This window comes from Castor canadensis, chromosome 4 (assembly GCF_047511655.1).
Source record: "Castor canadensis chromosome 4, mCasCan1.hap1v2, whole genome shotgun sequence".
Lineage (NCBI taxonomy): Eukaryota > Metazoa > Chordata > Mammalia > Rodentia > Castoridae > Castor > Castor canadensis.
The window spans coordinates 63,300,171-63,311,028 of record NC_133389.1 but is presented as its reverse complement, the minus strand read 5'-3'; the positions used below and the strand labels follow the sequence as shown (position 1 = coordinate 63,311,028).

Here is a 10,858-nt window from a genome sequence, read left to right as displayed (position 1 = left end):
GTGTAGGACTGGGTACGCCTTGCTTCCCAAGTAGAAAGTCGAGGTCTAGGGCTTCACCAGGAGAAGGAAGCCAAGAGAGTTCTTTCTATAGTCCTGAGCCTCTAAGGAGGAGAGAGACTACTATGGCCACACACCAGTCCTTTGTGAGCATCCATCATTCCCAACACAGCCTATCCCTGCCAGGCTTGCCCACTATGTTGCCCCTCAGGGCCACAAAGGAGGTGTGAGAGACTGGTTCCTCAGTAGTGGGAACTCAGCTCGTCACCAGGGGCCCAATGACTGTTCAGAATGTCTTCTGTACTTGTAAGTTTTTCATTATAAAGGGCAGACATCCCACAGAGTGCTAATGGAGATAAGGCAGCGTGAGCCACAATTTGAGGGTGATAAGTGCCTGGCTTGCCTGGCAGGAGGACATTCCCAAGGATTGTTGACATTCCAGAAGGAAGAGACTCCTAGAGACACACAGAGCAGTGTCAAGACTCCCTGAACAGCAAAGATGAGCTTGGTCTCCCTCCCGTGGAAGTCTCTGCAGCTCATGTCTGTTTACCATGCCTACTACTGCCTGGACAGACAAAGGACTTTGTCTGGGTTATGATTGCCTCTGGATAGAAAAGGGAAGGCACAAGAACACAACACCCACTTGTGGAAGTCTTCTGTGGCAGTTCAGGTAAAGATAAGGACAGACCTCTGATTCTTCTGCCCATTATTGTGCCTCCAGGGCTGTCTCCTCCATCCTAAGCACTTGGCTCAACCAGTATGCAGAAGATTTCTGTCAGCCCCCGGACTTTGCCTGCCTCAAACTGCTGATAACTTACCTGAGGGACAATATGCCTGGTTCAGTCGAGGAGTGTAATGCCCAGCTTCTCCTTGCCCAGTGGGATTCCTAGGAGCCCAACAAGGCAGAAACTGAGGGTAAGTAGCATGGGGAGGGAACAGAGCACACGTGATGGGGTTGGCATCCAGCTCCACCACATGAACATTCCAAGTCTGGTGCTGGGCCAGGAGCAAGGAGGAGCCTGGAAGACCACCATCTCAGAAAGCATGCTGCTGTGGGATCAGGGTTGAGGTTTCTCTTGCAAGAAAGGATTGTTTCTGACTCTCAAATGCCTCAAGGCAAGGTGGTTATCTAGGGGTCTTGTTTTCTCCTGCAGCCCTACCCACTGGAAGAAGAGCTACACTGGCTCTTCTTGTGGTTCAGAGTTAATGCCATCTCCCTCAGAGGCCACATATTTCCAGTCAGCTCTTATGCCAGGTCCATCAGAACAGCCTTGCTGGCATTTGTCTGTAGCCACAGACAATGGGCTGATCAAGGATAAGCCTCCTTCTTGGTGTTCTCTCCCGACTTGGTGGCACAGCAGTTCATGAGGATGGATGCTCTGACTAACTGTGGGGGCTAGGGTGATGGCAAGTGTTCTCCTGACCTCCTCTGCTCTAACCTGGCTTTCCCTCACCAAAATCTGTTTTTCAGATTCCAATCCCAGGTATACAGTCACGAGAGTCATTGTCTTAATTTTAGTACTCAATTTCCCTGTGGACAGGAGAAATGGGCCCACTCCAGTTGTTGTGAACATTCAGGGATGGGATAGAGGTACAATAGCCAGACTCGCTTTTGTTTCCTTAGCCAAGAACTCAGGCCTCAAGGTGAGTCCTGTGATGGCTGACCTGACTCTCTTTGTGAGAGGAATAGGATCCTTACTTTCTAGAAGTTTGGGTAAACTGGTAGAGAGAGTTCACTTGGCTCAGTGTCATGAGCTTTCTCGAACTGTTTTTCTACTGATCTAAATGGGGGCAACTAGAGATGCAGATAGGACAAAGGATAGAAGACAAAGCTGGGGCCAGGTGTGCTGAGTGCTCAGATGGAGATGCACAACAGTTTCATTGCTTCTTTTCTTTAGCAATTCTTCTTTTACTTTGCTTCTTTTCTTTAGCAATTCTTCTTTTATTTTGCTTCTTTTCTTCTCTAATCTTTAAGGCCTTACTTCTTTACTGTTCTTTAAAACTTTGCTTCTGTTCTGTTCTTTAAAGTCTCTTTCCTTAGACTTGCACTGTCCCATTATTCCTTTAATCTCTCTTAAAGTCTTGGCCCTCAGACTTGCAATGTCCCATGTTGTCTGTTAAAGTCTCAGTTCTTAGACTTGCAGACACACAACTGCCAGCAGCAGCAGCAGCAGCGGCATTCTCACAGGCAGCCCACCAGTCAAAACCCCCAACCTTGTTCAGTGAGTCTTTTAAATACAGTGGAAAATGAGGAGATGGAGCAACAGTTCTTGGGGAGGGGTGTGGCATTGTAACAGGAGAAACTTGCATTACTCTCAGAATGTAAACAACTTAGGAAAAGCAGCTGTGCTGCATTTTGCCCGCCTCTGCAGGCAATTATTTGACACAGCTGTGCTTATGTCAAGTTCTCATAGGCTCCTCATAATCCACTCCCCACAGCTCAGTAGACTGGTAACAAGACCAGTAACTAGACTGCCCCCTGAGAGAGGAAAGAAGGACTTAGACTCATGATGGGAAGGCCTTGGGTTCAGAATTTTCAGCCTCAAAATTTAATTTGTCACAAGAGACAGCAGTCCTGCTCCTGTGCCCTGTTTGGTGTCAGGTCAGTTTAGCTTCCAGGCAGAGAACAACAATGGTAAGAGGACCTTTATCCAGGAACTCATATTCTACATACCCAGGCCTCTTCCATCATCCCTGAAAGGGAGAACCAAGGCAGGGCAGGAGACATGCTGGATTACTTATCTCCTTTGAATGGCTTAGATCAAGGGTTCCTCACAAGATACTCAGAAGGAACTGCCAGCTGAAAATCATGTACATATGTCATTTAATTCAGGACACAGTGAATTACCACAATCAGGACTTGGAGTCACCTTGGGAAGGTTGTAGCATCAGAACTTAAGAGTTTGTGACCTATAGGATAAGAAAGCTACTTTGTGTTTCCTGCAGACCACTCTACAGATACTTCTGTGGCAGGCAGACCCAATATCATTTATCAAGGAATCCTATATCTGTCTTCTTTGGTTCCTCACCCCAGCCTGAGATTCTCACTCAGGCTACTGTCCTGTTGTTGAATTTTAAGACCCACCCTACTACCTCCACAGGGCTTTCTCTTGTTCAGTTAGGAAAATAGGACCTGGATGCAGCCTGTGTCACTTGCCATTAACCCAAACAGTCAATTCTGGTGGCCACTCTCTGGAAGTTTTATCCCCTATGCTCTTAGATTTTTTTTTTTGCATAGTATTGGATATGTGGACAGGATTGAAGGGTTCCCCATTATGTGAAAATTAAGAGATAACCATGGGTAGGCTAAGGAACTAGACTCAGAGGTAACATTTTGGCAGGAACTGGAGTCTAGCCTAGCATTGGTGCAAAGTAGGCGTTATGTCAAAAAGACTAGTGGGAATTAGGAGCCCCATAGAAATATTTCTTGGATGGTTGTAGCACAGCCTCTGTGTGGGATTCCAGTGAATCCAACAAAGGAAAACCAGTCATATCCTGCCCTTTTCATGTCCTGGGGTCCTGGTCTTAATGAAGAAGAATTCAGTAGAGTTGATGTGGAATCTAGAAAGTCTGTTCTTTCTTGTGATCCTGACCAGCAAAGACAGCAGTGTGGGAACATGAGAAGAACCTTTGTCAGGTGCAGGCTGAACTGGGACTTGCTAGAATCCAACCACCTTTCAGAGCAATGGTCCTTAGGTATCATCAGGATCTAAGCACTTCCTTTTCCCAGACGTGGATGCATGTATGCATTATCATTGGTTTTGCAGCTGGATTAAAGTGATCTTAGCACCATGGCATAGATTTGTCATAGATGCAACTCCAAGAGTTGGGGGTGTGAAATGACCCTGACCACCCCTTTTACTCTCTCACACCAGAGCTGAAGATCTTTATACTTCCAATACTTTCTTTGCCATGAACCTGAATATCAGCCGTCAGTTTGTACTGAAGAAATGGATATTCAAAAAGTGAACTATTATTAAGTATGGTGTCAGCCCATTTCTATGCTGAAGAAGGAAGACAGGAGTCATTATTTGTTTCTAAGGAGGTTTCTCAAGGGTCTGGTTACCGGCTTGGGACCAAGCCCTTCTAGAAAAGAGTATTTCAGGCTTGGCAAGTACTTTTCAACTCAATTCCACAAAAGTTCAAAGTTCACTGAAAGTTCAAAGCTTAGTCTCTGTAATTTTAGGTCCAAATTTATTCATAATATTGTTTAAATAGTATATTGATTTATATTCTTTGCCAGTGTTGCTTGTCAAATATTTGCTACATTATTCTGAAATTGCCAACTACTTGGTTCCTGTAAAATTTTCCTTATTTATCATTTTTGTTCTCCATTTATGTAGACTCAGTCTCTCTTCCTGTCTCATGCTCTATTCCTCCTCTCTCTTTCTATGTTCTCCTTCCCTCAATGTTTCTCTCTCTGCATCTATTTCAGAACTGGTTATGATTATTTTATGTTCATAATAAACTCTGTTTTGTTCATGCATTTGTGTGGAATGTGACTTTTTCTCATAAGAACATGCCTACTAATGTTTTCTTGTACTTACCTATTAAATACTTCCCATTTGTATCTTTATAACAATGTTGTTTAGATTGTTTCCCACATAAACACCATGGGACTTGAGTTTTTCTATTTAATTTTTATTATCATTTAGTGAATGCACAAAGGAGTTTTATTTTATTTTTTGAGACAGTATTAGTATTGTTTGTTTGTGGGGTTTTTTTGGGTTTTTTAAATTTTATTTTATTCATATATGCATACAATGTTTGGGTCATTTCTCCCCTCTTTCCCCTCCCCGTCCCTAGCCCCACCCATATTGTTTGTTGACACAGAAAATTTGTTTCCTCATCTTTTTTCTCTAGTATTTTAAAGTTATCTTCTTTTAATATAAATAATTATTTTTAATTTTACATTCAAGATTAAGTGCTTGACTTCTGCTCAAGTGATTAACTGGAAAAACCAAATAATCCTCCAGAGCTACCTGTATTTGAGATAATTTATTCCCTTGGCTTGATTTCTAATCTGGAGGTATGAGAAAGAGCTATTTTTGGGTAGTTGCCTGCTAGTGTCAGGATGTCCTCAAATACCCTGATCACTACCCATCTTTGCTTATCTTGCATTGAGTAAAGTAAAAGAAATAATGGGATTAGAAAATTGAGCACATTACTGTGTGGCCTTCATTTGCTGATCTGATATGCCACTCTGCTTTTTCATTTAAAACAAGCCTGGAAGACCTATTCCAGGATGACAGTGGAGTTTCAAAGGACATAGGTGAGAGGTGCCCCCAGGAAAGGCTTTGGCCTCATGAGCTGCTTCATCTCCTCTGGACAGGTGCACCTTTACTTGGCCATGGTGCTTCTGACTCAGTAGGCACAAAGTGCTGCTCTTAGAGGAAAGAAAGTTACATTCATGATTATTGTCTGTAAAGAGATTTGTCAACATAACAGACCATGAGTTTTTGTCATTAACCATGCACATGTAGCACACAGCCAGAAGTCACCACTTCCATTTCCATAATTAGAAATGTGCAGATTCTTGAAGGTCGCTGAAAATGTTCCTGGGGAATATGTTTGTTACATTGCTGAGATTCCTAGGCTAGCCTAATCTACAAGTAAAAATAATGTTCAATGAATGGGAATATTCTGGCCTCTGCCTCATTATCGTAAAAGATTTCCATACAATGTTCCTCTTGTACTGCACAGATTAGTGCTCCTGCCACAACTGGTGGCTCCTCCCATCCCCCTCCTATAGCTCTTTGAACTTTCTTATTGCTGATACATATGGCTGCTGGTGCTAATAACCACCCCTCCACTGTGGCTTCCTTCACCTGTATCATAGGTGATGGGGCTCATATGCCAGGGCTCTGAGACTGGAGCATGTCATAACCCGTGACACAAGAGACTATGTAGTTCTCATTCTAATACTGAGAGACCCACCAGTCCTTGAGCATCTCCACCCACAGGAGAGGATTAGCTCCTTTTAGAAAGATCCCTATGAGTTGTGAATCCTGGCAGCCCACTACCCCTGTCCATCTGGCATGCCTAGAGCAGCCCCCCTAAATAGAAGGAGAAAGTGGAGGAATAAATTTATTCCTCTTTCTTCTCATAAATGTAGCCTGAATATTGACTAGAAAGAATTGTCATTCACGGAAGAATCCCATGTTTTGGCACAAAACACCACCAACAGTCGAAACTGTAAAGCAAAATTTTAAACTGTAGTATGTTCCATTAACCAATCACTTCACTCTTGATCAAATTAGAAAATTATTTTGCAGTATACACCACAGTTTAAACAGATGAAGATATGCTGATAAAGCCAGCTTTGGTGTTTGGAGTCACATCAGAATGGAATGAAACTGAAAAATCATGAAGAACAGAGTCTTATTTGTAGACTAATAAAAATTTCAGTTGACTTTGAACCAGGCAAGTTCACTGAGGCAGAAAAATACCAGCCCAGGACAGAAAACTCTCTTTAGTCCAAGCTCCTTGAATGCATGTTCTGAAGAACCTAATCATTTTCAGACAACACTACAAGGAACCCTCCATGGTTGCATAATCTTTGTGTGGACTAAGTATACGTGAAGTTTTATATGAGTCCATGGCCTGCACATCTCAGCAGAGTTGAGGAGATGCTTCCTGGACCAGAAACAGAGCTCTTGGTGTGATCTCACCAGGGGAAAAATGATGACAGCTGGTGTCTTAAATAAATCTTATGACAGAGTTGTAGTAGAGCTACACCTACACATGCTCCCTGTGAGCTGCTTGGCAGTGAGAACAGCACACACTTTCTGGAGAATACTAAGTGCAGAGCTGCTACTCCATTGAGTCATCTACAGGAAACCCTAGGAAGACATACAGGAAAGAAATTGTGCTTACAGAATGATGAAGGATGTAGGGACCAGGATAAAGTTCCTGGGGAGAGGTCCTTGCTCTGTGTAACTTGAGTGTAACTTTGTGAAAATGGGGACAACATCGATTACATTTGGGGGATTGTGCTGGGGATGAAGCTGGAGTCTTGTGCCTGCTAGGCAAGCACTGTATAATTGAGCCACATCCCAGCTCTTTTCAGTTAGCTTAAACATCACATGATAGGATTTGTTAAGTTTTTTACAGTGCTTACCACCTAGCAATTTTGTTTGTTTTGTTTGTAGTGCCAGGGGTTGACTTTAGGGTCTGGTGAATGTTGGGAAATGTCTCTGCCATTGAGCTATGACCTCAACCCTAAGAGTCACTGTTTCACAATTTTAACTATTGATATAGCTGATAATTCTGCCCTGGTCTATTTATAATTGATTAGGTACATGAAGTGGATTGTTATACCTACTATTATAAAGGAGGAAGAGATAAATCAGTATTTGCTTAAAGTCATGGGTGCAGGTTTCAAAAGAAAAAAATCTGAGAAGGTGAGGTCACTGATTCAGCTTACAGACTGATTTCGTTTTTCATTGCCGTGTTTTGAACTTAGGGCTTCATGCTTGCTAGCCAGGACCTCGACTACTTGACCTCAGCCACAGCCCTTTTTTGCTTTAGTTATTTTCTGAGTAGGGTCTTGCTTGTCCAGTTTGCCCAGGGCTGGTCTTGGACAGAAATACTCAAACATTTGAATACTGGGATTTCACCTAACCTCAGTCAGAATGACTATCATCACAAAAACAAACAATAAATGCTGGTGAGGAGGCTGGAAAAGGAATCCATGTACACCATTGATGGAAAAATTAATTCATTCAAGTATTATAGAAGTCAGTACAGCTATTAGCTAATTAAAAATGGAACAACCATATGATCCTGCTCTTTCCCTCCTGGGCACATGCCCAAAGCAATCAGAGTCAGCACACAATGGAGATGCCCTCACAAGTATGTTTATTATGGTAAAATTCACTATAGGCAAGTTATGGAATCATCATAGGTGCCCATCAAGAAATGAACAGATAAAGAAAATGTGGTGTATGTTCACAATTGAGTAATATTCAACAAAAATAGAATGAAACCTAGTCACTTGCAGGAAAATTGATGGAATTGGAAATCACCATGCAAAGACAAATCAGACTCAGAAAGACAAACATTGCATATTTTATCTCAAGGATATAGACCTAAAAGCAAACAAGCAAATAAACAGACATGAATGTACAAAAAGGACTATTTGCTATTTGGAGGGTGAAGATGACTGAGAGGAGAGAGAGAACCAAACAGGATAATAAACGGTAATGTGATTGAAGTACATCTGCACACATGTACAAAATGTCATCATGGCATCTACTGATTTGTCTAATAAAGAATAAAAATCAGTTCAAGTGCCTCTTGATAAAACAACCCCATCATGAAAGACACATATTGTATTATTCCATTTATAGGAAATGAATCCAGAGACATGCAGATTGGTGGTTCTCAAGGCATGGGGTAAGGGAGGAATGGGAGTGAATATAAACAGGTATAAGGTTTATTTCTGAGGTAATTAACATGTTCTCAAACTAGATAGTGATATTGACTGCACAACTCTTTGTATATACTATATACACTGAATTTTTTCTTTTTTGTTTTTTGCAGTATCTTGGATTGAACTCAGGGCCTACACCTTGACCTACTCCATCAGCCCTTTTATTTGTGTGTGATGATTTCTTTGAGATAGGGTCTCACAAAATATTTTCCTGCACTGGAATGATTCTCCCAATCTCTGCCTCCTGAGTAGCTAGGATTATATATATCAGTCACTAGTGCCCAACATAAAATTGCTTCTTTTTTACTTGGTTTGTTTGCTGGATAACTTTTTTAATAAAGTGAAGTCTATGTCATGTGCACAAAAGAAAATTAACTTTTTAGGCTTAGGTGAAAAAGTTAGAAAAAGCATAAGAGAAGCAGGAAGCACCTGTGTCAGAGTGGAAATGGGGAAAGCAAGTGACTTGTGAGTGGGCTATCAGTTCATGTTGAGATAGCCTCTCTCCTGTCCTCTTTGGGAGTGGGGCAGGCTTGGGAGCTGCAGCCTTTGCAAAGGCAATCTGTTCCAAGATGTTTTCAGAATCAACAAAGAGTCAAGCAGGGCTAGTTGTGGGCTGTGGGTGGTAAGGACTCCCTTCACAGGATCAAGTGCTTTTCAGGTCTCTAAGGATCACAATACATATTTAATAAACTCTTTGAGGCTCAGGGCCTGTCGTTTGCCTATTGGCCTCCTCTCAGCTCTTCACCAGGATCTCTACCACATGGTCCAGCTCATCCAGGTCAGACTTGCAGCTAGAGGTGAGAGGAGGGGCCGCTACTGCAAAGACCTCAAGTCTATGGCAGAGACTGGGCTTGGAGCTGCTAAGCACTTGGGTCAGCACTATTTCCAGGTTGTAGTAGGAACTGTTCACACCTGAGAAGAGATATTCCATGAAGCCAGAGTTTATGTTCTCCAAGGTCTCAAATATCTGATCCAGGAACTTCTGAAAACTTTCCCTGCTTTCTCAAGGATTTCCATCTCCTAAAATTTGCTCTAAGGGTTCCTCAGACCCTGTGCTGAGCTGACCATGGACAGTTCAGAAGCTGGACCTAGTGACGGGCCCTCCTCTGGTTCAGGAGCATGGTGCCCCCCGCATTGGTCCCCCTTGCTCCATGGACACCAGGAGATCAAGCAGTGCCCACCCTGTACTCTGGGTTGACCGTCTCAGACCACACACCATCCAGGCTCATCTCTCCTGGATCTGACAGACTGTGTTGACAATGAGGACTGACCAGCAGAGATTGGGCTCCACCAGCATGTGGCAGAGCTGGAGCTTGACCAGGGACATGTCAGGAGCAATTGTTGCTGCAGGCTGTAGGAAGGGATGGTGCCAAAGCCCTCCACACCCTCCTGGTCACATTTCCTCTTCAGCGCTCATGCAAACATCAGGTCCTTGTGCCTCCACACACACAGTCTCTACTAGTCATGTAGATGCTGCCTTAGTGGAGTGGGGAACAGGCACACAGGGCCTACCAACATTTCTTCCTGTGGGTCAGGCAGGAGCTGCAGGGAATACTTCCTACCCTCCCAGCAGCAGCTGCTGGTCAGCCTTCCTGCAAATGCCCCACACCCAGTTCTGTTATGAGAAGGAGGAGTGAGAGCAAGTCCTGTGCTGGGACTCTGGCACCCACCACCCCCACACTGCTCTGGAGGTAAACCTAGTCCAGGATGAAGATGTAGTAGGTATTTGGCTTTTGTTTACTGTCTTGCAGCATTCAAGGAATCTGCATGCCAAACTGCAGATTTATCAAGGAGCTATGCACAAACAACTTAACTAAAATGAGAGTGTTTCAATCCAAATACCTGATCTGTGCTGCTTTATCTTAAAGAAAGAAAAGCAAACAAAATTTTTGTTGAAAAGAAATAAATATTTAGAATTTTTAGTGATGTTAAAAATTATTTTAGCAAAAGTACACAAATCTAAAATATAAACATACATGAATTTGAGATGAAAATGTGTATTTCCCATTTTTACTTTAATTCTCTTAAAATTAATTCATTTTTGTCATGAAAACATAAAAATTACTTATTATATTATACAAGACCTTGAATCATAAAAAGCAAAAACAATCCATTTAAAAATTAAGAGCTGGGGTGTTTCTCCAGTGGTGGAGGGCCTGCCTACCAAATGTGAAGCCCAAAGTTCAACCCCAGAATGCACCCCAAAAGAATTAAAAATGCATAAATTTTCTCAGGTTACTGGATTGGTTTTATGTAAACAGAATTTCAATATTCATCTCCTAATACACAGGGAATAAGTGCTGCTTATTTTTATATTAAGCCAGTGAAGTTTTCCTCCTTCTTTTCCTCCTCCTCCTCCTCCTCCTCCTTCTATCTAATCTCTCATGCTCTAACTAATCTGACAGGACTGGACCAAGTCAGAATGCA

General features: G+C 42.6%; 1 pseudogene; it reads right to left on the bottom strand.

The window, feature by feature from the left end:
• Positions 1-9,164: 9,164 nt before the first annotated feature.
• On the bottom strand, positions 9,165-9,856 carry LOC141422356 (cell division cycle-associated protein 4-like; annotated as a pseudogene).
• Between the last annotated feature and the right edge of the window lie 1,002 nt (positions 9,857-10,858).